The sequence below is a fragment of the Biomphalaria glabrata genome, chromosome 2 (genome assembly GCF_947242115.1).
Source record: "Biomphalaria glabrata chromosome 2, xgBioGlab47.1, whole genome shotgun sequence".
NCBI lineage: Eukaryota > Metazoa > Mollusca > Gastropoda > Planorbidae > Biomphalaria > Biomphalaria glabrata.
Window position 1 is genome coordinate 35,701,433 of NC_074712.1, and position 25,412 is coordinate 35,726,844.

General features: G+C 38.4%; 1 protein-coding gene across 1 annotated transcript in view; it reads left to right on the top strand.

Moving 5' to 3' along the window:
- Positions 1–1,335: 1,335 nt before the first annotated feature.
- The window catches only part of LOC106070841 (allatostatin-A receptor-like), a 327,900-nt gene continuing 303,823 nt past the window's right edge, over positions 1,336–25,412 (top strand). Inside the window, exon 1 of the mRNA XM_056020270.1 lies at positions 1,336–1,840. The gene's annotated coding sequence lies outside the window, so the exon portion shown is untranslated. The remainder of the gene's footprint in view (positions 1,841–25,412) is intronic.

Genomic DNA, 25,412 nt, shown 5'->3' on the forward strand with positions numbered 1-25,412 from the left:
TCATCAAACGCCTTTCAGAGCTGGTCTCTCGTGTGCTACGCAGAAGATTCCTCTTGCGTAAGATCAGTACAACCACAACGGCTCTGTACCACAGAAAGACCCTAGACTTATATCATGTTTTGGCCCGATAATTAGTGGCTGAGACAGAGGACTCCAGGTATCGAACCAGGACTTTCTGACACTCGCCCGTTGAGTCTAAAAATGGCCTCAAAAGCCAGCAATCACTTTCATCACACAAACTCTACACATTCAGAAATTACTGGACATATGAGGGCGTTGTTCAATTTGTAGTCTTTTTTTTTTAAACCTCGAAGGATCGATTGTCTGAAAAATGCCTGTCAGGAACTGATTTATAATGCCCAAGTCGGATGGTTGTCAATGGATTAATGGTGAACCATTTTCTGAAAACGTCCTAAAGCTGTCAAAGTGTATCTCAGTCAGACTAGAGATGTCCAGGTCAGACCTATTCGATGATCTTCACACTGCGTAGCAAGGAACTGAGCCAACCTTGGATCAAATAGAGCCTGCTAGAGAGAAATTGGAATGCATTCTTAACGTATTAGGGGGAAAGTGTGCGCGTGTGTCTGTCTTGTCTTGTTTATCTATCTATCTATCTATCTATCTATCTATCTATCTATCTATCTATCTATCTATCTATCTATCTATCTATCTATCTATCTATCTATCTATCTATCTATCTATCTATCTATCTGTCTGTCTGTCTTTCTGTATGTATGTATGTCTGTCTGACTGTCTCTGTCTGACTGTCTATCTATCCTTCAGTACTGACAATAAGGGAGACGCCTCTCTTCTAAATCTACTCAACTATTTCACATCAAAAACCTATCAATCAAAATCGAAACACTGTTCAAAAGTTTATTTTTTTTCTTCGTTTAAAACTAACTGCGAGTATTTGTACGCCTTCACCAGTATTCTCCTATGATATCGACGCTCACGTCTGGCGGTAGTTTGCGTTTTGCTGTCGTAGTCTAGACTCGCGCGCGGTTAGCGTGTGGTGCAGTGTTCCAGCCAAAGCGACAAAACGTGCTTCCACCATATTTGTTGTTTAATTGGTCAAACTGCTAAATTCTATGCACAGTTTGTCCACTCATCTATTTTTTTTAAGGAATAAAATTGTGAAATTTTGGAAATTAAAAAAACAAACTACAACTCCCCATTGGATTAGGCCTTTTAAAAAAAATCTTTTAAATGATTTCCTTTTAAAAGAAAAAAAAAATCTTGATTATCTTTCTTTTCATTTTTTAAAAACATAATTTACCTCCCTTTTCACGCGAGGTGGTATCGATTTCCGAAAGGAAGAAAAGATTTCTCTAGTGTGCCCTTCTCTGCTTGGCATTTTCCGAGTCAGTTTGGATTCGAAAGTCGCGCAGCGTCTATGCCGATAATGTTTCGCACTTCTTCAGGTACAATTTCTTCTAATAGGTTTTGATGAATATGGTGCCGGCACTTTAAAGACTTAAATGGCGCGGGGGACGAAGCGACTTGGAAGTGCGCGTTGGCGTTGGTGCTGATAATTTAGAATTTGTGTGACACGGGGGGTCGAGAGCTGAGAGAGAGAGAGAGAGAGAGAGAGAGAGAAAGAGGGAGAAAGAGGGAGAGAACCTTATGCCCTCCACTCCCCCCTTTATTTCTGTGACGACGCGCAGCCTGGGATGTAGGGTCGCAAGTGGTGGCGTAGATCTAGATCTAGACTGCGTCCAAAAGTTTCAAAAGGAAGCGTGTTTTGTTGAAAGACAATTACTTTGTTGGAAGTGTTTTGTGTGATTCTAGTTTCATTCTTCTCAGGAGTACACCTGCTTTTCTTACTGACGTCACGCAGGTAAGAGGAACAAATAATTATTGTAATTAGTGTTTGAAACTTAATTTTGTGTTATTGTTGTTGTTTTGGCTGTATTAAAGCACGCTAAGAAATGTGCACAAACTGTAACATTTCGGGGTGAAACATTTTGTGCCTTTATCTTCGTTTTTAGTTAGTTAAAATATTTTGTTGTTGTATGATTGTGAGTTGAATTATTTTAAAAAACAAAATCTTGATTTTAACATAATTTAACATTAATTCGATGAATCAAAATTTTTCACAATATTTAGATGCAATTCATTTATTGTCTAGAGAAATAGTGAACGATTAATCCTCAAGCTAAAATCAACTATTTTTTTATTTTTATACCATTTTTATGACCATTTCTCCAATACTTTGATCTTACTATCTCACTAAATAAAGTAATTGAGGTTATAATATGTTTCACTTCCACTGATAGGAAAAATGAGAAGATGAGAATTATTTATATCTCAGCTTACTTCCGGTTATCACAACCATATAAATTATCTACTTAATATTTTAGTGGTTTTTTTTTGTTGTTTTTTTTTAAAGAAATGTGTAACACTATAGAATTTTTCGTATCATGGTTTATATAAATAGATAAAAAGCAAAAACTTGCGTTACAAAGTGGAAACAAATGCACACGAAACGTGCGAGGTTGAACATAATAAGTTAAAAGAATAGTGCATGCGTAGTCCTTATCCACTACACCTAACAGGTAATCTAATCTTTAAGCTTATTCATGTGATCAGCAGTTAATGAGGGTGTTAGGTGCTCAGCACAACTATTAAGACACTTTGAATTTTTAAGTCAAGACAAACATTCATTAATACATTCATTAATACTAAAAACGTTTTGCTAAAAAATAGTTTTAAAAAATGAAATGGAAATAAGTATTTGATCTCTAGACCTCTCGCCTCGCAATCCGTTCTGACCTAATTGAAATAGAGACAGTTGAAAACACTTTTCACTTCAGAGGAGCACAATCCACAGAAGGAAAGGTATTTCCGTGATGTGGGCTGTGGGGTGAACTGAGCCCTTTGAAACAAGAGAGAGAGAGAGAAAGAGAGAGAGAGAGAGAGACAATGCTTGTGTAACAAACAATCCTGAAGTTTGAGTTGAATTTCCTGAATTATTTTGGGCACTGAGCAGATTGCGAGTGTGTCCTCTACCCCCTCATTTTCTCTGCTCTCTGAAACACAAGTATCATTTCTCCTCTCCGTAAACATAAGTATTTGTTTCAACAAGTAAGATAATTGTATGCATTTTTGCAAGCTACAGAGTGTGTGTTACATTGTAAAAACGTCACAATCTTCACATTGTAAACATGCAGAGGTTCTAATAGAAACAGTTTGAGATCTAGATCTGAATTCTGCTAAGATTTATGAGCTTCAATATACTCTTGACTAAACTATACATTGCACACACATTATTTATCATTTTTAATTAAACTTCTTTTGCACATAAAAAGAGCTCATTAGAATCTAAATTAATATATCATAGTAGCAAATGTGTATTTCTTACCAATTATTTCCCCTTATTTCTTTCAAGGTTCAAATTATTCTAACAATCTTCTGGATAAAACCCTTAGGCAACATGCGAAAAAAAAAAAAAACAGCTTTTAAAAAAAACATTGAAATGTCCTACAAAAAATGTATGATCTACATGAGCAGGCTAACATTTTTTTCTCTATGTTGATGAGGATGTGTGTGTGTGTGTGACTGTCAGTGATTGGGATTCTGTAATAGTATTGTTTTTTTTCCCAGCAATCTGCGTCATTTATTTTGGGTAAAAATATGCTACTAATACTAAAATATAGAGGAGATCTTAGTCTAAATTTATGTTTATATAGGCTAAGCTTGTTACAGTACATTTTATAGTACAAAACAACAACAAAACACATCTACTTGAGGGACATGTTTGTGCAGTGATGACAGATAGACTTGTTAAGTCTAGATATAGTATATATACTTTTGTATTTCATACTTATAAGTGACTTTCATAAATGGAGTCTCCGATCTAGTGCAGATTAGGGACTTGTTGATCATCTCTGTGCTATACAAAGTTTGTTTTTATTTTGTTTTTACATTTTAGCACCTCAGAATCAAATCTTTAAGGTCTTCGTCTTTTAAATATAAATATTGTTAAATAGTTCGCAACAAAGATCTTCCAATCTAAATCCTTGCAACAAAGATCTTCCAATCTAAATCCTTGCAACAAAGATCTTCCAATCTAAATCCTTGCAACAAAGATATTCCAATCTAAATCCTTGCAACAAAGATCTTCCAATCTAAATCCTTGCAACAAAGATCTTCCAATCTAAATCCTTGCAACAAAGATCTCTATCCTGAACATTGTTTGTTCTATCCCGTATCTCCATATTTTCATTTTCATACTCTTTGTACAATCTTTCAAGTCGTAACTTTGTAGAAACTTCAAAAACCTTAAACCTGGGTGGGGTGGAAGCAATTCCCGAAAAAGGCTCTAACGAGTTTCCTAGAAATTTAAAACGTGCAGTATATTGTAGGGAAAAAAGAATTTCTAGCTCGTCGCACACACTGGGAAAACTCTAGTTTGACCGTTATATTTTTTTTAAAGTAAAAAAAAACATTTTAATTTGGCTAAAAAATAAGAAAATATCTCTCTTGAACGTCTTCGAGTATTTCCGCATTCCTTGAAGAGTTTCATCAATTAATGTTCAGGACAATTTCGCGCCACATCTTCTAAGTTGAGATCTAAAGAGCTATTATTGGACTAGTATAAGGTGTAGTAGATCTAGACATTCACTTAGCAAGGATTCGTTCTCCGGGAGAAGGGGCGAATAGGGGCAGGGTAAAAATGTTCGATTTTGTATAATCTAATATTAATTAGTTATTAAGAGAAAACCATCACACTCTAGCATTGGTAGTTAATTTTCGCAGTGTGTGTCCTTTTCAGATCTCTTTTCTCCTTTTAATAACTTGTATTTGTTCAGAAGTTCAATATCTTTTAAAAAGGGTACATAATTTAAATCAGAAAACTAATGTTGGAATTAATTACAATACATTCAATTAGGTCGCACATACAGAATGGGCAAAACCTTATGGGCAGAACCTAAAACTGTGGTAGACATAGTTCTCGAAAACTGCTCTAACGAATTTCCTAAAAAATTGATAGTTGATTTATATCGTTGGGAAAATAATTACTAGCTAATTGGTCACACTGGAAAATATCTGATCATTAAAATGTTTCAAAGAATACAAAGAAATTAATTTATATTTAGCTAGAGCACCAGGAAATATCTTGAACAAACTCTGCGTTTACAGATAGTACCGCATGTCAAGTTGAATGTGATGACATCCTGATGACATCGTGATGAAATCCTGATGATATCCTGATGAAATGATCACTATGAACTAAAAACTAAAAGATAACCTCCTGGAAACAAACAATTGATCGCGTTGATAAATTCAATAGTTACAGACTTTGGTTAAGATATTTTGTGTAAAAAAAAAAGTTGAGCTAAAGCCAAAGAAAATTATCTTCTCCCAAAAGAAAAGTGATGACGTATTCGCTCTCTGAGTATGCCATGACCATTTCCGGCACACTTCTTTATTTTGCAAAGTGTAGAATAATTTATAACTTTGAAGCCGCTGGCATTCAGGCATTTTAAGGGAAGATAACAAGAAAAAAATATTTAGGCTATGGAAGGGGAAGCACTCAGATCTACGTGAGACAAAAATGAGTTCTAAAAAATGTCAATGGCGCTTTAATATTAGATAAAAATATCATACTATTGAGTCAGCTTTTACATTTATCCGAGGAAACAAAAAAGAATAGTTATCTAAGTAGAGTTCATCACAATGAAGAGGCTGTTGGTTAAACTATATAGACTCTATAAACTATACACTTTTCGACATTCGTCTATATACATAATTCTCTTCTTCGCCCAAGAGTTGAGATATAAAAGGATGACTCTCTTATTTCTGGATTAATTAAAAAATGTATACACCTTGAATTAGCGCAGGTTCTATGAAAGTGAGGGTCCTATGAAAGTGCGGGGCCCAGTGCGGTCATATAGGTTGCAGTGGCCTAAGGCCGCCCCCTCAAAATAGCGGCGTATGCTACGCCGCCGGTCGACTAGTATTCTATAAACCTGGATGTATGTACTTTCTGACGTATGTACAAACATGGAAGTCACATGTTACTACACAGAATAAATTATTGAAAGGGAAATAATTTTGTTTCCAAAAGGTGTAGTATGCCAGACTTTCGGTCAGAAAACCTTTCTATATATATAGAGAGAGAGGAGCCAGGGCTATTTACTTGTCCAAAGTCAGTCGGCTCAGTGGATACGTTTCAAGATCCAAGTCTACCTTTATACATTTGATAGTGTAATACATAGTGTGTGCTCTCTAGTTTTAGGCGGTCAGCTTGATAGTTTAATACATAGTGTGTGCTCTCTAGTTTTAGGCGGTCAGCTTGAGGATCAAAATTATTTACAAAGATCATATCAACTCTGTGGGGGACGCTGTGGCTGAGTGGTTAAGCGCTTGGCTTCCAAACGTGGAGACCTGGGTTCGAATCTCGGGGAAGACTGGGATTTTTAATTTCGGGATTTTTATGTCGCCCCGTTGTGCTGGCCACATGACACCTTGTTCTTTAACCGTAGGCCACAGAAACAGATGACCTTAACATCGCATGCCCTCTAGATCGCAAGGTCTGAAATGGGAACTTGACTTACTATATCAACTCTGTCTGTCTGGTACACATTTAGAACATGATATTTCTTCCATTTCACATTCCTGGCTCAAGTTGAGACTTTTCACAATTATTTAGTGACATGAATCAATTTTAAAATTTATCAATTAATTAAATATTAGTCATTAATTATTTATGTTTGATATGGCAAAAGGGAAATAAATACGTGCGATATTGAGAGATGTCATTAAAAGATAAGATAAGCTTGTTTTATTTGCTTGTTCACTTCGTAAAGAGTTTCACGCCTGTATATTGAAGTCCAATTCGACTACTAGATCTATATGTCCGATGGAATGTATGAGATGATGACCGAACGTTTGCGCAAAGAAAAGTTGACCAGGCGGTTATAATGAAAAGAAAGAATCTCGATACGACTGAGTTTTGTTAGTTTAATTAATTACATTTAACATTAATTACAGCGAACCGGAGGAGCAGTGGCTGAGTGCTAGTGCGCTAGGCTTCCAAACCGAAGGTCCTGGGTTCAAATTCTGGTGAGGATCGAGATTTTCAATTTTATTATCTTTGGGCGCCGCTGAGTCTATCCAACTCCAATTGGTTTCTGACATTAGCAAGGTTAAACGGCAGTGGCGTAATATTTCCCGGAGGGACATTCGAATTTGGACCTTCCCCCCCCCCCTACAGTGCAGCGGTCAGGACCGCTGACCTCGGTTAACTCTCCATAAGTCTGTATAAACTTTTAAAACTATTCCTTTCAATTAAAGATTCACACCGATGTTTCAAAATTTGAGATATCATTACGGTCGAATGCGTGTTTACAAATAGATGTGTCTGAAACTTCGTAACAGTGTAAGGCTTGAGGTGCCCAACGGTTTCCGATTCGATGGACTTAACATTTCCAACTTTTGGGTCACGGCTCGCACCTCCACCAAATATCGTCCATAGGAACATATGCCCGTGGGCCGTAGTTTTAAGTGTAACTCTCACTGGCCTGTTGTGAGGATCGTATCTATTTAACGTTCATAATGTATTGAAAGGAAAAATGATTTTGTTTGAGTATGGAAGTTCCATCTAGCTAGTAGGTCAAAGAGTTGACTGCTCCACCCTCTCCCCTACAATTTCTTCTTTCAGTCTTAGAAACAATGTACTTTTACATACTGATGCTAATGCTAATTATGTCTGTGAACCACAGACAGGGGAGCGTGTTTACATCAACTGTTCCTGCAGTAACATCCAACGCCACACTAACGACTGTTTCTAAAATTTCTTCCAGGCTAAACGTTTTTTACTGTCTATTTTAGTGTCAGACTCTGGACCAAATGTTGAACGTCAAGTCTCTCTGTAGGAAAATCATTTGACAGTTTAGAGAGTTCAAATGAATTTATTCCTGAAATTAGACTTTTGTTTTTACTAATATTTGCTATAACTTGGATTTTGAAGTGCTATATGTGTCCGAAATAAATTTTGTCAATAAATAATCGGAATGAATATTGTATTGGTGTGGCTCCTGTTATTTTTTAGTTAACTTGTGTAAGATATATGAATTTATTAATGGTTTTTTTTTGTCAAGTACACATTTGCATAATTATTCCACTACAACAACAGAAAGAAATATTTGTTACTCTTGCGATGCATATAAAATGTGTACAGACATTCATCAGTTACATGTAAAAAAATAACTTACACAAATAAAATATTTCGTTAATTAAAACGACCTCTAAACGCGGTATCGATGAGAAATTGATAATTGATTAGAGTGAATTAACATTATTGGACACAAAATATCAACATTCATTTTTTTAAGAATTACACCTAGGGAGCCTTAACAGAGATTTAACGTAATATAAAATTATTTTCTAGGTGTAAAAGAGGTGGAGTTGTACCTTTTTTTTTTTTGTATGTGTGAGTTTTCATTCGAGCCGGGGCCTGCCAACACTGCTCACCTCTGCGTTCAAAGAGACGCACAAAGTGGTGTTGGAACAGTTGTCGACCGTCGGGGGATTGAAAGGGAAGTAATTTTCATCACATCATATATTGCTAAAACACTGTTGTCGTTATTGGCAGTTCTGTCTTAGTTTTTTTTTTTACAAAGCTTATAGAAACTCACTCTGTCGGTCTGGTAAAAATTTTGTATAAGTTATTTCTCCCTAACCCAATTCGGATGAAGCTAAAATTTAAAAAATAAGAAATTAGTTACTTAACCATTGGTGATTAATTGTGTTGTTTGGTATTGGACAATGCGGAGAATGTGTAATTCACTGATGTGGTGGTATACGTTGGATTTGTCCCCCTTATACCATGCAGAGAGAAATAGGTCGCCGCTTTAAAGTTTGAAACTAACAATAGATACGTATACAACTTTCTGATTTCATAAGTACTTCGCTTGCACAGTGGCTAGTGTGATGCCTTGAGAGGCTTAATCTCGAATTCAGGTCATTCACTCCTGAAGTTTTTCATTGAAAAGTGGTGTAATTTTTTTGAAAAATCTGCTTACAAATAATTAAAAAAATTAGATGGTTCACTTTCGGAAAAGAAAAAAAGTAGCCGATTTTCATTTTCTCTTCTAGTTTCTGAGATCTAAAAGGGAGGGATGGACAGACGGACAGACAGGCCACACAAAACCCCTTTCGGGGGCCGCCAATAATAATGCCTACATGCAGGGTTAGGGTTAGGGGTTAGGTTTGGAAGCCAAACACTCTACCACTCTGCCACAGCGCCTCCTTAATCATCATGGCATGTCGTTAATTAATAACACATTTCCCTATTACATCTGAATATGGTCCAGATAATTTGTAATAATACACAGTGTTCCGATGTTAACATCAATACTTCAACAAAGTTGAAACTGGGCGTGAAACAAAACATCTCTTGTTAACAAACACTGTAGAGAAGAAATTGCATATTGTACAACATACAAGAGATAAGTACACTAAATAATAAAATGTCACCAAAACTTCAATTTTTTTTTGCCCAATCAAGCATCAACAAAAATCGTTACTTTTAATACTTAAAACTAAATGGCGAATCAGACAGACTTATTACGCCTGTAAACAATGTCTGTCCAAGAAATGTTTAATCATTGACGCAGTCATCCAGAAAAGTTTTTGTTTGCAACAGCAATGGGTCTGATGATGTTGCTGGTGGTGTTCGTCTGGGAGTGTGATTAGTGCTGTTGTGTTTATTTTGTCTGTCTTGTCTTGGTAGACTATGATTGCTTTGGACTGGCCGTCTTTGTCAACTATTTTTGTCTGTGTTTTGCCTTTTTAAATGCCGGTCGCTATTTAAGCATAGATCTTAATTAATTTATAAAAAGCTATGTTATTATTACAGGTAAAATAGTTAGCTTTATCAAAGGATAAGCCTTCCATTATAATATTTATCAATGAACAAACCAGCCTATTTCATATTAATATCAATGTTTAATTTACAACTATTAAAGAATGGAACATATAAAACTGAAATCTTACACGACTTCAAACTCAATTATATACAAGAACATAAATTTGTGTCAAGACCTGAGTGAAACATAAACAAAAAAACAAGATAAAAATGAAAAATTGTAATGATCTTGTGCTATATAAAGTGAAATTCCCCTTTCAGACCTTGTGATCTATAGGGAAGCTAATGTAAGGGTCATCTGTTTCTCTGGCCTACGGTTAACGAGTGTGTCATGTAGCCAGCACAACAACCTAGTCCAAACCTCGCACAGGACGACCTGGGATGGCAACTGGGAGGGTATGAACCCGGGACCATTGAGACGACAGGATACATACCGCACGACCAGGCAGCTATTTCTGGCTTATATCTTCCAATTTCTGCAGCTACAGTCTGATATTTCGGAATATTAAAATGACTTAATTCATTGTATTTTTTAAGTTTAACAAATTTATGTACAATATTGAAAATCAAATATATTTGAAATGGACAAGCCTCTTTGGTCAAGTTAGACCAAAAAAAAAATGAAAAGAAAAATCAACAACATAAATAAAACAATAATAAGCCAAGATTGGGTAAAAAAAAGTAAAGTTCCCCTTTTAGACCTTGTGATATATAAAGCAGATGATGTTAAGGTCATCTGTTACTGTGGCCTACGGTTAGCGAGAGTGTCATGTGGCCAGCACAACGTCCAACCGCCTTTACTTTTCCCCAACTAATGTCAGATACCCATTAGAGCTGGGTGGACTCAAAGGCGTCCAAAGATCCCGTAATTAAAAATCAAGTCTTCACAAGGATTCGAGCCTTGGACACCCTGTTCAGAAGCTAAGCGCTTTACCGCTCAACCACCGCGCCTTTAAGTCTTGTGCTATATGTTAGTCGTTTAAATACGCTATTTTTTGTTAGTACTTTGATACAAATGAAACTCCGTAGTATTTCAATAGTTTCAGTACGGCTCCTTGAAATTCCTTCTACAATGTGTAAGTCTAACGCCATATGTCCAAATCTCAGATTGGCAAATAGCGCCCTTGTCCCGCACTTGTTGCGCATTCTTGCTGCAGTTCTCGCGCCTACATTGCATAAGTCTAACCTTTCGTCACATAGTTGTCTACTGTCCAACCGTTCGGTTATTACCAGCGAGATAAAGATTATCATGATCAACCTTTTCATATGTTCAGCTGCATATTTGTAATTTGAAGCATTTTTACAATACCTCTATTCGTCACTTTTTCAGAGTGGTTAACACCTTCTGGGCAGCAAAAGGTGGTTGGGTGCGATTCTCGAAAACGGTTCTAAAGATTTTCCCAGAAATTTTACAGTTGCTATGTATCGTTGGAAAAAGAATTATTAGCTCTATAACCACATTGAGAAAACTCCAGTTTGACCATTATAGTTTTTCATAATATAAAAAGAAATGAATTTAAATTTGGCTGGAGGACTAGAAAATGTTTATCTTGAGCAGACTATACAAAGACAAAGAGAGAAGGAGATGGAAAAAAGAGATAAAAAAAGAGATAAAAAAGAGAGAGAAATAGACAGAGAGAGAGAGAGAGAACGAGAAAAGAGAGAGAGAGAGTGAGAGAGAGAGAAACAAGACAGAGAGTTCAAACAGATGCTATTCATGTCACCAAATACTTTTCACTTATTTTCGTTTGAAATGTTCCATTTTTCTTTCCTCCAACCCAAAATACAAAGTCAAACAAAATGTCCGTTTGTTTTGTCTCTAAAGATTACAGAGATCTCTTTGTTATTTATCATTTCATTTATATTGAATGGCAGGAAGGAACAGACAAAGGAAACAGTAACTTCGGTATTCTTTTTTAAACACAGGTCCTCCTACTGTCATTGTACAGACCTCGGTAACCCTAAAATTAAACACAGGTCCTCCTATTGTCATTGTACAGACCTCGGTAACCCTTTAATTAAACACAGGTCCTCCTATTGTCATTGTACAGACCTCGGTAACCCTTTAATTAAACACAAGGTCTTCCTACTGTCATTGTACAGACCTCGGTAACCCTTTAATTAAACACAAGGTCCTCCTATTGTCATTGTACAGACCTCGGTAACCCTTTAATTAAACACAAGGTCCTCCTACTGTCATTGTACAGACCTCGGTAACCCTTTACTTAAACACAAGGTCCTCCTATTGTCATTGTACAGACCTCGGTAACCCTTTAATTAAACACAAGGTCCTCCTACTGTCATTGTACAGACCTCGGTAACCCTTTACTTAAACACAAGGTCATAATGCCATTATAGACCATTTTATTATGTCGTCCTGAAGTTGGAGCAATTTTTTTATCTGTAAAAATGTACCCCCCCATAAATTATATCCCCTCAAAAATATATTAAAATACAAAAATACATGATCCTGTTATCCAAACATACAAAGTGTATTTACAAAGCATGCATAGCTTAGTGTCTTATACTATATCATTTTATACTTTGGTTCTCCCGAGCCGTTCGGCGCACAGGGCAGCGAGACCTTCCCAAAGCCCCCTTTCCAACTGGTTTCCATGGGATTTAGGCCTTCTAAGAAGTTGCGATACATTGTTCTACGTGGACGTCCTTGCTGTCACTTTTCTCTTTTCGGCCTCCAGGTTATGGGCTGACTTTGGTCACCATGTTGTGTCTTGCCTAAGAATATGTCCCACGAATCTCATACGACGTTCTGTCACCATTTCACGTAGGGTCGAGTGCCCGCGTGAGAAAGGGCTTTTATATTAGCAAAAGATCTCGGCATTTTATTTTGAGGATCCTTTCCAGCCATCGCTTTTGAGCCACGTTAAGTCTCTTTCCAATATTTACATTAGACTTCCACGTCTCGCAAACGTAGGTGGACATTGGTATGTTAAGTAGGTGGACGTTGGTATGTTAAGTAGGTGGACATTGGTATGTTAAGTAGGTGGACGTTGGTATGTTAAGTAGGTGGACGTTGGTATGTTGAGTAGGTGGACATTGGTATGTTGAGTAGGTGGACATTGGTATCTTGAGTAGGTGGACATTGGTATGTTGAGTAGGTGGACGTTGGTATGTTAAGTAGATGGACATTGGTATGTTGAGTAGGTGGACATTGGTATCTTGAGTAGGTGGACATTGGTATGTTGAGTAGGTGGACGTTGGTATGTTAAGTAGATGGACGTTGGTATGTTAAGTAGGTGGGCGTTGGTATGTTAAGTAGGTGGACGTTGGTATGTTAAGTAGGTAGACGTTGGTATGTTAAGTAGGTGGACGTTGGTATGTTAAGTAGATGGACGTTGGTATGTTAAGTAGGTGGACGTTGGTATGTTAAGTAGGTGGACGTTGGTATGTTGAGTAGGTGGACGTTGGTATGTTAAGTAGGTGGACGTTGGTATGTTAAGTAGATGGACATTGGTATGTTGAGTAGGTGGACGTTGGTATGTTAAGTAGGTAGACGTTGGTATGTTGAGTAGGTGGACGTTGGTATGTTAAGTAGGTGGACATTGGTATGTTAAGTAGGTGGACGTTGGTATGTTAAGTAGATGGACATTGGTATGTTGAGTAGGTGGACGTTGGTATGTTAAGTAGGTGGACGTTGGTATGTTAAGTAGGTGGACGTTGGTATGTTAAGTAGGTAGACGTTGGTATGTTGAGTAGGTGGACGTTGGTATGTTAAGTAGGTGGACGTTGGTATGTTAAGTAGATGGACGTTGGTATGTTAAGTAGGTGGACGTTGGTATGTTAAGTAGGTGGACGTTGGTATGTTGAGTAGATGGACGTTGGTATGTTAAGTAGATGGACGTTGGTATGTTAAGTAGGTGGACGTTGGTATGTTAAGTAGATGGACGTTGGTATGTTAAGTAGGTGGACGTTGGTATGTTGAGTAGGTGGACGTTGGTATGTTAAGTAGATGGACGTTGGTATGTTAAGTAGGTGGACGTTGGTATGTTAAGTAGATGGACGTTGGTATGTTAAGTAGGTGGACGTTGGTATGTTAAGTAGATGGACGTTGGTATGTTAAGTAGATGGACGTTGGTATGTTGAGTAGGTGGACGTTGGTATAATGAGTAGGTGGACGTTGGTATGTTAAGTAGATAGACGTTGGTATGTTGAGTAGGTGGACGTTGGTATAATGAGTAGGTGGACGTTGGTATGTTAAGTAGATGGACGTTGGTATGTTAAGTAGGTGGACGTTGGTATGTTAAGTAGGTGGACGTTGGTATGTTAAGTAGATGGACGTTGGTATGTTGAGTAGGTGGACGTTGGTATAATGAGTAGGTGGACGTTGGTATGTTAAGTAGATAGACGTTGGTATGTTGAGTAGGTGGACGTTGGTATGTTGAGTAGGTGGACGTTGGTATGTTAAGTAGGTGGACGTTGGTATGTTAAGTAGATGGACGTTGGTATGTTAAGTAGGTAGACGTTGGTATGTTGAGTAGGTGGACGTTGGTATCTTGAGTAGGTGGACGTTGGTATGTTAAGTAGGTGGACGTTGGTATGTTAAGTAGGTGGACGTTGGTATGTTAAGTAGGTGGACGTTGGTATCTTGAGTAGGTGGACGTTGGTATGATGAGTAGGTGGACGTTGGTATGTTAAGTAGGTGGACGTTGGTATGTTAAGTAGGTGGACGTTGGTATCTTGAGTAGGTGGACGTTGGTATGTTAAGTAGGTGGACGTTGGTATCTTGAGTAGGTGGACGTTGGTATGTTAAGTAGGTGGACGTTGGTATGTTAAGTAGGTGGACGTTGGTATGTTAAGTAGGTAGACGTTGGTATGTTGAGTAGGTGGACGTTGGTATGTTAAGTAGGTGGACGTTGGTATGTTAAGTAGATGGACGTTGGTATGTTAAGTAGGTGGACGTTGGTATGTTAAGTAGGTGGACGTTGGTATGTTGAGTAGATGGACGTTGGTATGTTAAGTAGATGGACGTTGGTATGTTAAGTAGGTGGACGTTGGTATGTTAAGTAGATGGACGTTGGTATGTTAAGTAGGTGGACGTTGGTATGTTGAGTAGGTGGACGTTGGTATGTTAAGTAGATGGACGTTGGTATGTTAAGTAGGTGGACGTTGGTATGTTAAGTAGATGGACGTTGGTATGTTAAGTAGGTGGACGTTGGTATGTTAAGTAGATGGACGTTGGTATGTTAAGTAGATGGACGTTGGTATGTTGAGTAGGTGGACGTTGGTATAATGAGTAGGTGGACGTTGGTATGTTAAGTAGATAGACGTTGGTATGTTGAGTAGGTGGACGTTGGTATAATGAGTAGGTGGACGTTGGTATGTTAAGTAGATGGACGTTGGTATGTTAAGTAGGTGGACGTTGGTATGTTAAGTAGGTGGACGTTGGTATGTTAAGTAGATGGACGTTGGTATGTTGAGTAGGTGGACGTTGGTATAATGAGTAGGTGGACGTTGGTATGTTAAGTAGATAGACGTTGGTATGTTGAGTAGGTGGACGTTGGTATGTTGAGTAGGTGGACGTTGGTATGTTAAGTAGGTGGACGTTGGTATGTTAAGTAGATGGACGTTGGTATGTTAAGTAGGTAGACGTTGGTATGTTGAGTAGGTGGACGTTGGTATCTTGAGTAGGTGGACGTTGGTATGTTAAGTAGGTGGACGTTGGTATGTTAAGTAGGTGGACGTTGGTATGTTAAGTAGGTGGACGTTGGTATCTTGAGTAGGTGGACGTTGGTATGATGAGTAGGTGGACGTTGGTATGTTAAGTAGGTGGACGTTGGTATGTTAAGTAGGTGGACGTTGGTATCTTGAGTAGGTGGACGTTGGTATGTTAAGTAGGTGGACGTTGGTATCTTGAGTAGGTGGACGTTGGTATGATGAGTAGGTGGACGTTGGTATGTTAAGTAGATAGACGTTGGTATGTTGAGTAGGTGGACGTTGGTATGTTGAGTAGGTGGACGTTGGTATGTTAAGTAGATAGACGTTGGTATGTTAAGTAGGTGGACGTTGGTATCTTGAGTAGGTGGACGTTGGTATGTTGAGTAGGTGGACGTTGGTATGTTAAGTAGATAGACGTTGGTATGTTGAGTAGGTGGACGTTGGTATGTTGAGTAGGTGGACGTTGGTATGTTAAGTAGGTGGACGTTGGTATCTTGAGTAGGTGGACGTTGGTATGATGAGTAGGTGGACGTTGGTATGTTAAGTAGATGGACGTTGGTATGATGAGTAGGTGGACGTTGGTATGTTAAGTAGGTGGACGTTGGTATGTTGAGTAGGTGGACGTTGGTATGTTACGTAGATGGACGTTGGTATGATGAGTAGGTGGACATTGGTCTCCAGGCTGATTGATTTGTTTGCCCTAATAGAACTCACTGCCATAACAGCAAAGCTTACATTCGCGTCATATCAACACATAAATCATCATATTAGGAAAGCATCATTGATTATGGTTCAACGCTGTTCGTGTCCTTTAAATAAGAGAAATGGACCTTGGAAGTATGTGCAGGTATTCCAATCTGCCACACTTTTTGTGTAGTTTAAAGATCCTATAGTTTTAGTTATGAAATATTCCATTGTTTTTTTTTTTGAAAACTTCACTGCTAATTAGAGCTTGTCAATTAAGACAAAATATTTTTGACGTAAAACAAGCAACGCGGTAAAATGGTATGTGGTAGATAGGTAATTGTTTAGAGGTAATGCGGTAAAATGGTAATGTGGTAGATAGGTAATTGGTTAGAGGTAATGTGGTAGATATGTAATTAGTTAGAGGTAATGTGGTAAACTGGTAAAGCGGTAGATAATTAATAAGCATTAATGAAACAAAATGGTGATTTTGGTAGGTAGGCGATAAGGTGTAAAGTTAAAGTGGTAAATGATAATGTGTTAAATGGTAATATAGTCCAGAGGTAATAGGGTCAAGAAGGACTGAGGTAATAGGGTCAAGAAGGACTGAGGTAATAGGGTCAAGAAGGACTGAGGTACAATGGCAATGAGGTAATTAGGTTACGGGGTTAGAAAGAAAAAAGAAAAAAAAGAGTATTTTTAAAGTCCTGGTTTGAATGAACTCTTTTCCCTAACCCTTCCCTCCTTCTCATCTCACCCCGCCCCAAATGTCGACAAGAGACAGAACTGGTTTCTAGTTGATTCTTCTGCTGTTCTTTCTGTCAGTGATGATTACGTCTGACAAATATATTTCCCGGTTCTAAATTAAGCTCTGTTGCTATATTTCTAGCTTTCTTAAATTCCCCGTGAGGTTAACAAACACCAATTGGTTTTAACTCGTGAGTAGGCCAGGGAAAAAAAAAAGCTCTTTATCAGCTGGTCATTAGCAAATTTTTTTATTTTTTTTTTTGCATTGGTGGCCTTATTAGCGAAAGAAGAAAAAAAAAGGAAAACTGGCAATAATCATGTCCAGCAGACATCTTTATCACTTTCATACAATGACATTCGGCTCCCCTAAACTTATTAGTTAGAGACCAAACTAGTTTTTGTCAGTAAAGACACGAAAGAAAATTTACGAATTGTCCCACTTACACTCTCAGGTGCTCATAAATTAGCTGAGGTCATCTCGGCCCAATCTATTTCAGTTGTCTGCCCAAAGACTGTGGCCAGTGAATGACACCCGCAGAGCCGAGAAAGCAAATACGGCTAGCACGTGCCAGGGTAAGAGCTTACCCAAGCCCTCATTAAAAGCTATCGGGGCGTGGGGAGTAAGGAATGTTGGCGCCAGAATTGCAGCAAGAATGCGCAACAAGTGCGGGACAAGGGCGCTATTTGCCGGTCTGAGATTTGGACAGATGGCGCGAGCCATTCATTGTATTTGGTCAGGGGGCAAGTCTACGACTGGCTGTCAAGTGCTGCAGACTTCTTTTGTACACACTGGGGACAGCAAGGACATGAGCAAGAATAGATTGAAAGTGGTATGGCATCACACAACAGATGAATGAAATGTCTGCTTTTTGTCTGTTCAAACAAGATAGATGGCAGCTCTGGAACGAATCATTACATATACACACACACATACAAACATACATATACATACATATGTAAAAGTGTTGCTTCTCATGATGTTTTAGCATTAGAGTTTCCCTCAAAGGCGCCTGCCTGAGCCCTAGATAATGGTATCCTGGGTTGCTGGTGTGTCTTGGTTTCTCTGTCGACCTTGTAGACTACCCTAGAGAATGTTAAGCGTTATGTTTCGCACCAACTTAGTTGCAGGAGTTGTATGCGACAATATATTGAATAGTTCCAACACCCAAGGTTCGTCTCACTACTTTGTACTATAACTGCAAGTTTCGGACTAGAAGTCTAGCGCTGAAACTGACGGTAGTGTGGTAGGCACTTCAGACTGTCGACACGATTGCTCCGAGTTCGAACCCAGCCCGCTGCCCTCCCCTGTCGTACAGCTTGAGATTTAGGCTATGACGTAGATCTTAAAATGTTCATATCTGAAAAAACGTCCAAAACTTGTAGAGCGAACAACCTAGATTCTGTATGAGTATGTCTTACACATGCCATGAGTGCTAAAGCAAATATATGAGCACCTTCTTTTGAGTGAGACCAGGTTACCGTTTGATTGTCGAAAGCGCTGAGCCGAAGGGTCTTCGAACTCTAAGCGTGTAATCTTGCTTGAACAAACCGTTCTGTCTGGAAGAGTTTCAAGTCAATGTCTATGTAAAACATTGCTATTTCCGATATATCTGGCACTCCGGGCGCAAAGAAATAGAATGCATGGCAGAAGGCCGAGCACACCGGGAACGCCCGCCATTTTCCTATATTTTACCAAGCTAACCGTGCAGGACTCGCCATTAGTGTAGTGATCCCTTGAGAAACGGCGCATGGATTATCGACAGGGACGTGGAAGCTCTCTTTCAACTCCGCTCCGTGCAATGGGAAAGCTCTCGCATTCCCTTGGACATTCCCACAGGAGTTTTGTTTTGCTATTCATTTAGCCTAATCACTTTCTCTAGCGATTGTTTCCACACAAGTGCCACGTTGAGGCAGAATAGCCGGGGACCAGGTAACCAAACAAGAGGATCGTACTTCAAAACCTCGACCAGTTCCTCACTTGCTGGTCTCATGATACTCTTGACAACAACCTAGTCAACAACAAGCCATAGACAGCAAAGCTAGCCAGGAAAACCAGTGACTTGGCAGAATTTAAGTCATTGGTTAATATGCATGACTAAATGCATGACGCCTAGGACGTAATCATCTTCTTTTTTTGAAGTAACGTCTGTATTATATAAGATAAGATAAGATAAGTAGCTTAAGTAACTAGATCTAATTCTATAGTGTATGCTTTTAAAAACAATGGTGTCGACATCAACACCTGCATACCGAATGTTGATGTCTTTCCATCATTCTAAGTTTCTATGCCATTTCAGCGACCCCAAAAGTGGAGAAGCCTTTATTATTTTTGCTTGGGCTGGTTTTTTTTATTTCTGAAAGCAAGCATTTTACAATTATTTGCTGTAGACGGACAAAGAGAACTCTTTAGGGACACCCTCTAAGCTTTCAGAAGGCGTTCAGCCTTAGCCCAGCCACCTGGGAGACAGAGGCACATGACAGAGCGTCATGGCGTCGCGCTGTGAAAACTGTTGCACAAATTGCTGAGGAAAAGAGAACAGCGCAGGCAGAAGAAAAACGCCAGAGAAGAAAAGCAAGGCCAATGACACTAGCTCCAGCTGGAATAACCTGCCCAGTGTGCAGCCGAACATTCCGGCCTCACATAGGTCTCACCAGCCACACGAGGAGGCACAAAACCCCAGTGCAAAGCCCTCAGCCCCCTGGAAGGCAAAAGTGGTCATCATCGAACCACGATGGACGAACTATATATTTACTGTTAGTATTAAAAAAAGGGGAGACAATAATAACGAAGTAAAAAATATGTGTGTGTTGGGGCGGGGAGACCTCTCTGTATATTCTCATAATATCTATTGAAACTTTTATTTTTAAAATAATATTAAATAATTTGTATTACTAAATTAAGTGCCACTTAAAGAGTTTCTATTCATTGGAATTAAGAATGTCTGTCCACAGATCATGTGTGGCGCCTCAATGGTTCAACAGACTAAAGTATAAGTGAATGTGAAAGTGATTTATGTCGAATGAAGGAGAAAGTAAACAGTTGCAGTCCATTGTACTAAATTCAGTCCAGTAATTTCAAATTTAAATCTTTGTGTTTTGTTAAATTGAAGAATGTAATTTCATGGTCAGTGGTTGTCATAGAATTAAAGTAAAGATGACTTTGCTTCGAGTCCCAACTTGGAGCGTGTTTTCTTGAAAAAAAAAGCAGAAAGCTAGCTGCCAGACAGCTTTGTGTATTCCTTTAGTCCTTGAGTAAACTGTAGCATTTAACATTGCCAAGCCCGGATCGGATGAACTACAAGGGAAATAATGATCTGTCTAAGAACTTGCTTCGATTTATTGATCCTTAACTCTTGTTTGCTAACTGGGGCTAATTATCAAACCTAGGGACTCCAACACCGAATGTCACGGCAATTCAAATATGTAATTAGGTCTACATATAGTCACCAGCTGCATGTATTTGTAGTTGGTCTTGACATGCTGTAACAGTAGACTGAAAGAGAGTAACAAGAGGAGAACTCATGTCTATGTAACCATATACATTCAGTGGGGTTTCTAGCCCCGTTCAGTTCACTGCCTTGTTGTGGACTATTTACGATGGAGCCTCGCTAAAGACCAAAGTCCTTTATGAAAAGTTGATCGGTACCTAAGCTGTTAGGGATTCGAAACAATTTTCACTTGATAAGAAATGAGGGAAAAGATTTCATTGGTTCCCTGCACCTGTGGACTCAATAATATAGGCAAGTTACAGGCCACATGTGTATTTTTTTTTCTATAAGAACAGTTGTAATGTAACATAAATTAACATAAAAATATACTTACAGCGACAAGACCTATGTATTATTGTTTCAGAATGAAACTTTTCTCAATGGCTTCTCCACACAAAACAAAACAAAAAAAAAAGGTGGTTTGTGTGGTGGGGTGTGTGAGCAGTAAAACTAACATGTAATGGTACATGACATTTTGAGAGCCCCAGGGGGCAAAAAGAATGTCCTCCCCCCCCAATCCATTTTCCCATATTCACGCAGACGTCCCCATACCCAAGTTAAACAATTAGAAGTGAAGTTTATGAGATAGAAACGAGCCGGATTAATAGCTCTGTTTAGTTGTACTCACCCCATGGGGGATTCCCCCTTCGACAAGACGAGGTGAAAAAAACACGAAATAATATAAGAGGTCATATCTAAATATAGACAACTTAGAGAGACATTGAGTCAAACCATTTCTTCTAAGTGGTAATACATTTCTTAGAGACATGTATATTGCATTGAGACTTTATTTTTTGTTTTGTTTTAGAAACGTTTTGTAAAGTGCATCTTTTATGCATGCTCAGTGAGCTATGGGCCAAGTGAGCTATGGGCCAAGTGAGCTATGGGCCAAGTGAGCTATGAGCCAAGTGAGCTATGGGCCAAGTGAGCTATGGTCCAAGTGAGCTATGGGCCAAGTGAGCTATGGGCCAAGTGAGCTATGAGCCAAGTGAGCTATGGGCCAAGTGAGCTATGAGCCAAGTGAGCTATGGGCCAAGTGAGCTATGGGCCAAGTGAGCTATGGGCCAAGTGAGCTATGGGCCAAGTGAGCTATGGGCCAAGTGAGCTATGGGCCAAGTGAGCTATGGGCCAAGTGAGCTATGGGCCAAGTGAGCTATGGGCCAATCTATCTTATGAACAAGGGGGAGGGGAGGGGATAACTGAACATCTTTACGTGTTGCCATTAGGTGTTCAGCTGTCACAACCGAGCTCTAGTCACTAGTCAAGATTCAAACTCTAGCTTCCAAGCGATTTTATCCATGCCTTTGGATAGCACATTTGTATGGTCTACTACATGAAAACAAAAATAAAACAAACCAACTATACCAAATACGTACTTGAAAGAGAAAGTTGAGACAAATTGCAAATCAATGATTCTGAATCAATCCTATTTTAGTGTATCTGTAGTACTAATATTACATTTGTAGCACTAAATTATTTGTATCCTTTTTATTCAGCGCAACTTTCATAGTTATAGCAGGCGCTATGGTCCATTTAATTTTCTGGATCAGTTGTGCAGGGAAATAGTGCGGGAATCTGGGAGTACATTTTTTATAATATAAAATAGAATTAATTAATGTCGACTAATTGATGAACTAATTGGCTAAATGTTTCATGATTCATGTGTTGTCATCGACAATGAATAATTTTTCAAAGTTTAAACAATCCGAGAAAGGGAAAAAAAAGGGGGGGGATAACGTGTACAAGATTCCACCCAGACAGACAGACAGACAGAATGAATAACCTTTGTAATTAAATCTGAATTCATTTGTGTGCACGTGACGATCAATGGCGGAGGGTGTAGAATTGGTGGCAGGCGATTCAAACATTGACAGAGACCTAGCCTTAGGTCAGTGTGACTTTTAAATGTTTTTTACAACCATCACTGTGTACAATAATAATTATTAAAAAAAAAACATACAACCAAACTGTGACAAACACGTGCTATGGTCAAGCTTACCAAACTATGACAAACACGTGCTATGGTCAAGCTTACCAAACTATGACAAACACGTGCTATGGTCAAGCTTACCAAACTGTGACAAACACGTGCTATGGTCAAGCTTACCAAACTGTGACAAAATAGTGCTATGGTCAAGCTTACCAAACTGTGACAAAATAGTGCTATGGTCAAGCTTACCGAACTGTGACAAACACGTGCTATGGTCAAGCTTACTAAACTGTGACAAACACGTGCTATGGTCAAGCTTACCAAACTGTGACAAACACGTGCTATGGTCAAGCTTACCAAACTGTGACAAACACGTGCTATGGTCAAGCTTACTAAACTCATCATTAAAAGCTATTGTCGAAAACATGCGCGTGTGTGTGTTTGGGGGAAAGGGGGGGGTGAAATATAAACGCTAGACTTTGTTACAAGAATGTGCCGATATCTCTTCAATCAAAGTAAACCAATAGAGAACACGTAGATCTATGTTATGGCATGAGCTTATGTGTGTATTGCATGAGATACAGAGTGTAGGGAAGCGCTATAAGCTTCCATAGTTGGGTACCTTTCAGATTCTTTAAAGGCGCTCTAACAAGGATGGAGGTGTATTTACAGAAGCTTATTATGATTAGATGAATACATTTACGTAGTATTAGCGTTTGCGTTTCATTTAACATTTTGATATATATATATATATATATATATATATATATATATATATATATATATATATATATATATATATATATTGATATATATTTTGACATATCAAGTATAAGAAAGATCAATTTCGAGTCACTTATGTAATGTGATGTGAGCCATAAAAATGTTTTAAAATTGTCTTAAAAAACAGTAAATTAAATGTTAAAATTAAGATATATTTACCATGCTAGGGATTAAAAAAAATCCACTCTGATATTCTAAAATTTCTAGTAGTATGATTAGCAAAGGAAACCAAAACTTGAACCTTTTTTTGTTGACTTCAGGAGCTAGATACAAAATCTTCATTTTACAATCGGAGCTGCTAGGTACACGTAACTGGATTGTTCAGAATCTGAGACGACTTTGAATTTTTTTGTTATTTTACTTACAAAAAGTTTTTTGAGTTGAAAAGTTGAAAGATAAATTGTGTGATTTTTTAATAAAAATGGTTTTAATAAAATGTTTTTAGGTTTAATTTAATTTTTTTAAATTGTAAATTTGAGAATCTTTTAAGTTGAAAGTGTGAGAGAGAGGAGAGACAGACAAAAACAGAGTGAGAGACAGGGAGAGACAGACAGAGATTGAGAAAGACAGAGAGAGACAGATAGAGATTGAGAAAGACAGAGAGAGACAGAGATTGAGAAAGACAGAGAGAGACAGAGAGAGACAGAAGGAGAGACAGAGAAAGACAGATAGAGACAGAATGAGAGACAGAATGAGAGACAGAATGAGAGACAGAGAGAGAGACAGAGAAAAAGACAGAGTGAGAGACAGAGAGAGACAGACAGAGATTGAGAAAGACAGAGAGAGACAGATAGAGATTGAGAAAGACAGAGAGAGACAGAGATTGAGAAAGACAGAGAGAGACAGATAGAGATTGAGAAAGACAGAGAGAGACAGATAGAAATTGAGAAAGACAGAGAGAGAGACAGATAGAGATTGAGAAAGACAGAGAGAGACAGAGAGAGAGACAGATAGAGATTGAGAAAGACAGAGAGAGACAGACAGAGCTTGAGAAAGACAGAGAGAGACAGACAGAGCTTGAGAAAGACAGAGAGAGACAGATAGAAATTGAGAAAGACAGAGAGAGAGACAGATAGAGATTGAGAAAGACAGAGAGAGACAGAGATTGAGAAAGACAGAGAGAGACAGAGAGAGACAGATAGAGATTGAGAAAGACAGAGAGAGACAGAGATTGAGAAAGACTGAGAGAGACAGAGAGAGACAGATAGAGATTGAGAAAGACAGAGAGAGACAGAAAGAAATTGAGAAAGACAGAGAGAGACAGAGATTGAGAAAGACAGAGAGAGACAGAGATTGAGAAAGACAGAGAGAGAGACAGAGATTGAGAAAGACAGAGAGAGAGACAGAGATTGAGAAAGACAGTGAGAGACAATTAGAGATTGAGAAAGACAGAGAGAGAGAGACAGATAGAGATTGAGAAAGACAGAGAGAGACAGAGATTGAGAAAGACAGTGAGAGACAATTAGAGATTGAGAAAGACAGAGAGAGAGACAGATAGAGATTGAGAAAGACAGAGAGAGACAGAGATTGAGAAAGACAGAGAGAGACAGAGATTGAGAAAGACAGTGAGAGGCAGAGAGAGATTGAGAAAGACAGAGAGAGGCAGAGAGAGATTGAGAAAGACAGAGAGAGGCAGAGAGAGATTGAGAAAGACAGAGAGAGACAGATAGAAATTGAGAAAGACAGAGAGAGAGAAAAAAATGAGAGAGAAAGATTGAAAGAGAAAGATAGTTGTTGAAAGAGATAGATAGATAGATAGATAGATAGATAGATAGATAGATAGATAGATAGATAGATAGATAGATAGATAGATAGATAGATAGATAGATAGATAGATAGATAGATAGATAGAAGAGAGAGAGATAGAGAGATTCAAAACGAAAGAGAGAGAGAGAGAAATTGAAAGAGAGAGACAAAATAAGAGAACTACTTAGTGAGGAGAAAGAATTATACACAAACACAAGAGATTGAGAGATATGAGGGGAGTGGAATTTTTTCTACCCTGGAACTTTGATCAAGTTCACCCAGTTGGTTGTAGACCATTATTTCTATACTCCATATGCTAGGACAAATTCTTCCCTAGTACCATTAGAGCATGGAAGGGGTTACCTGATTTATCTGAGTTTAAGTCAAGGATTAACATTCACGACTAGATTGACAGTACCACTATTCAAGTCACAACTTCATGGATGAACCTGGATCCTGGACAGATTTTAAAAGCGGCCTA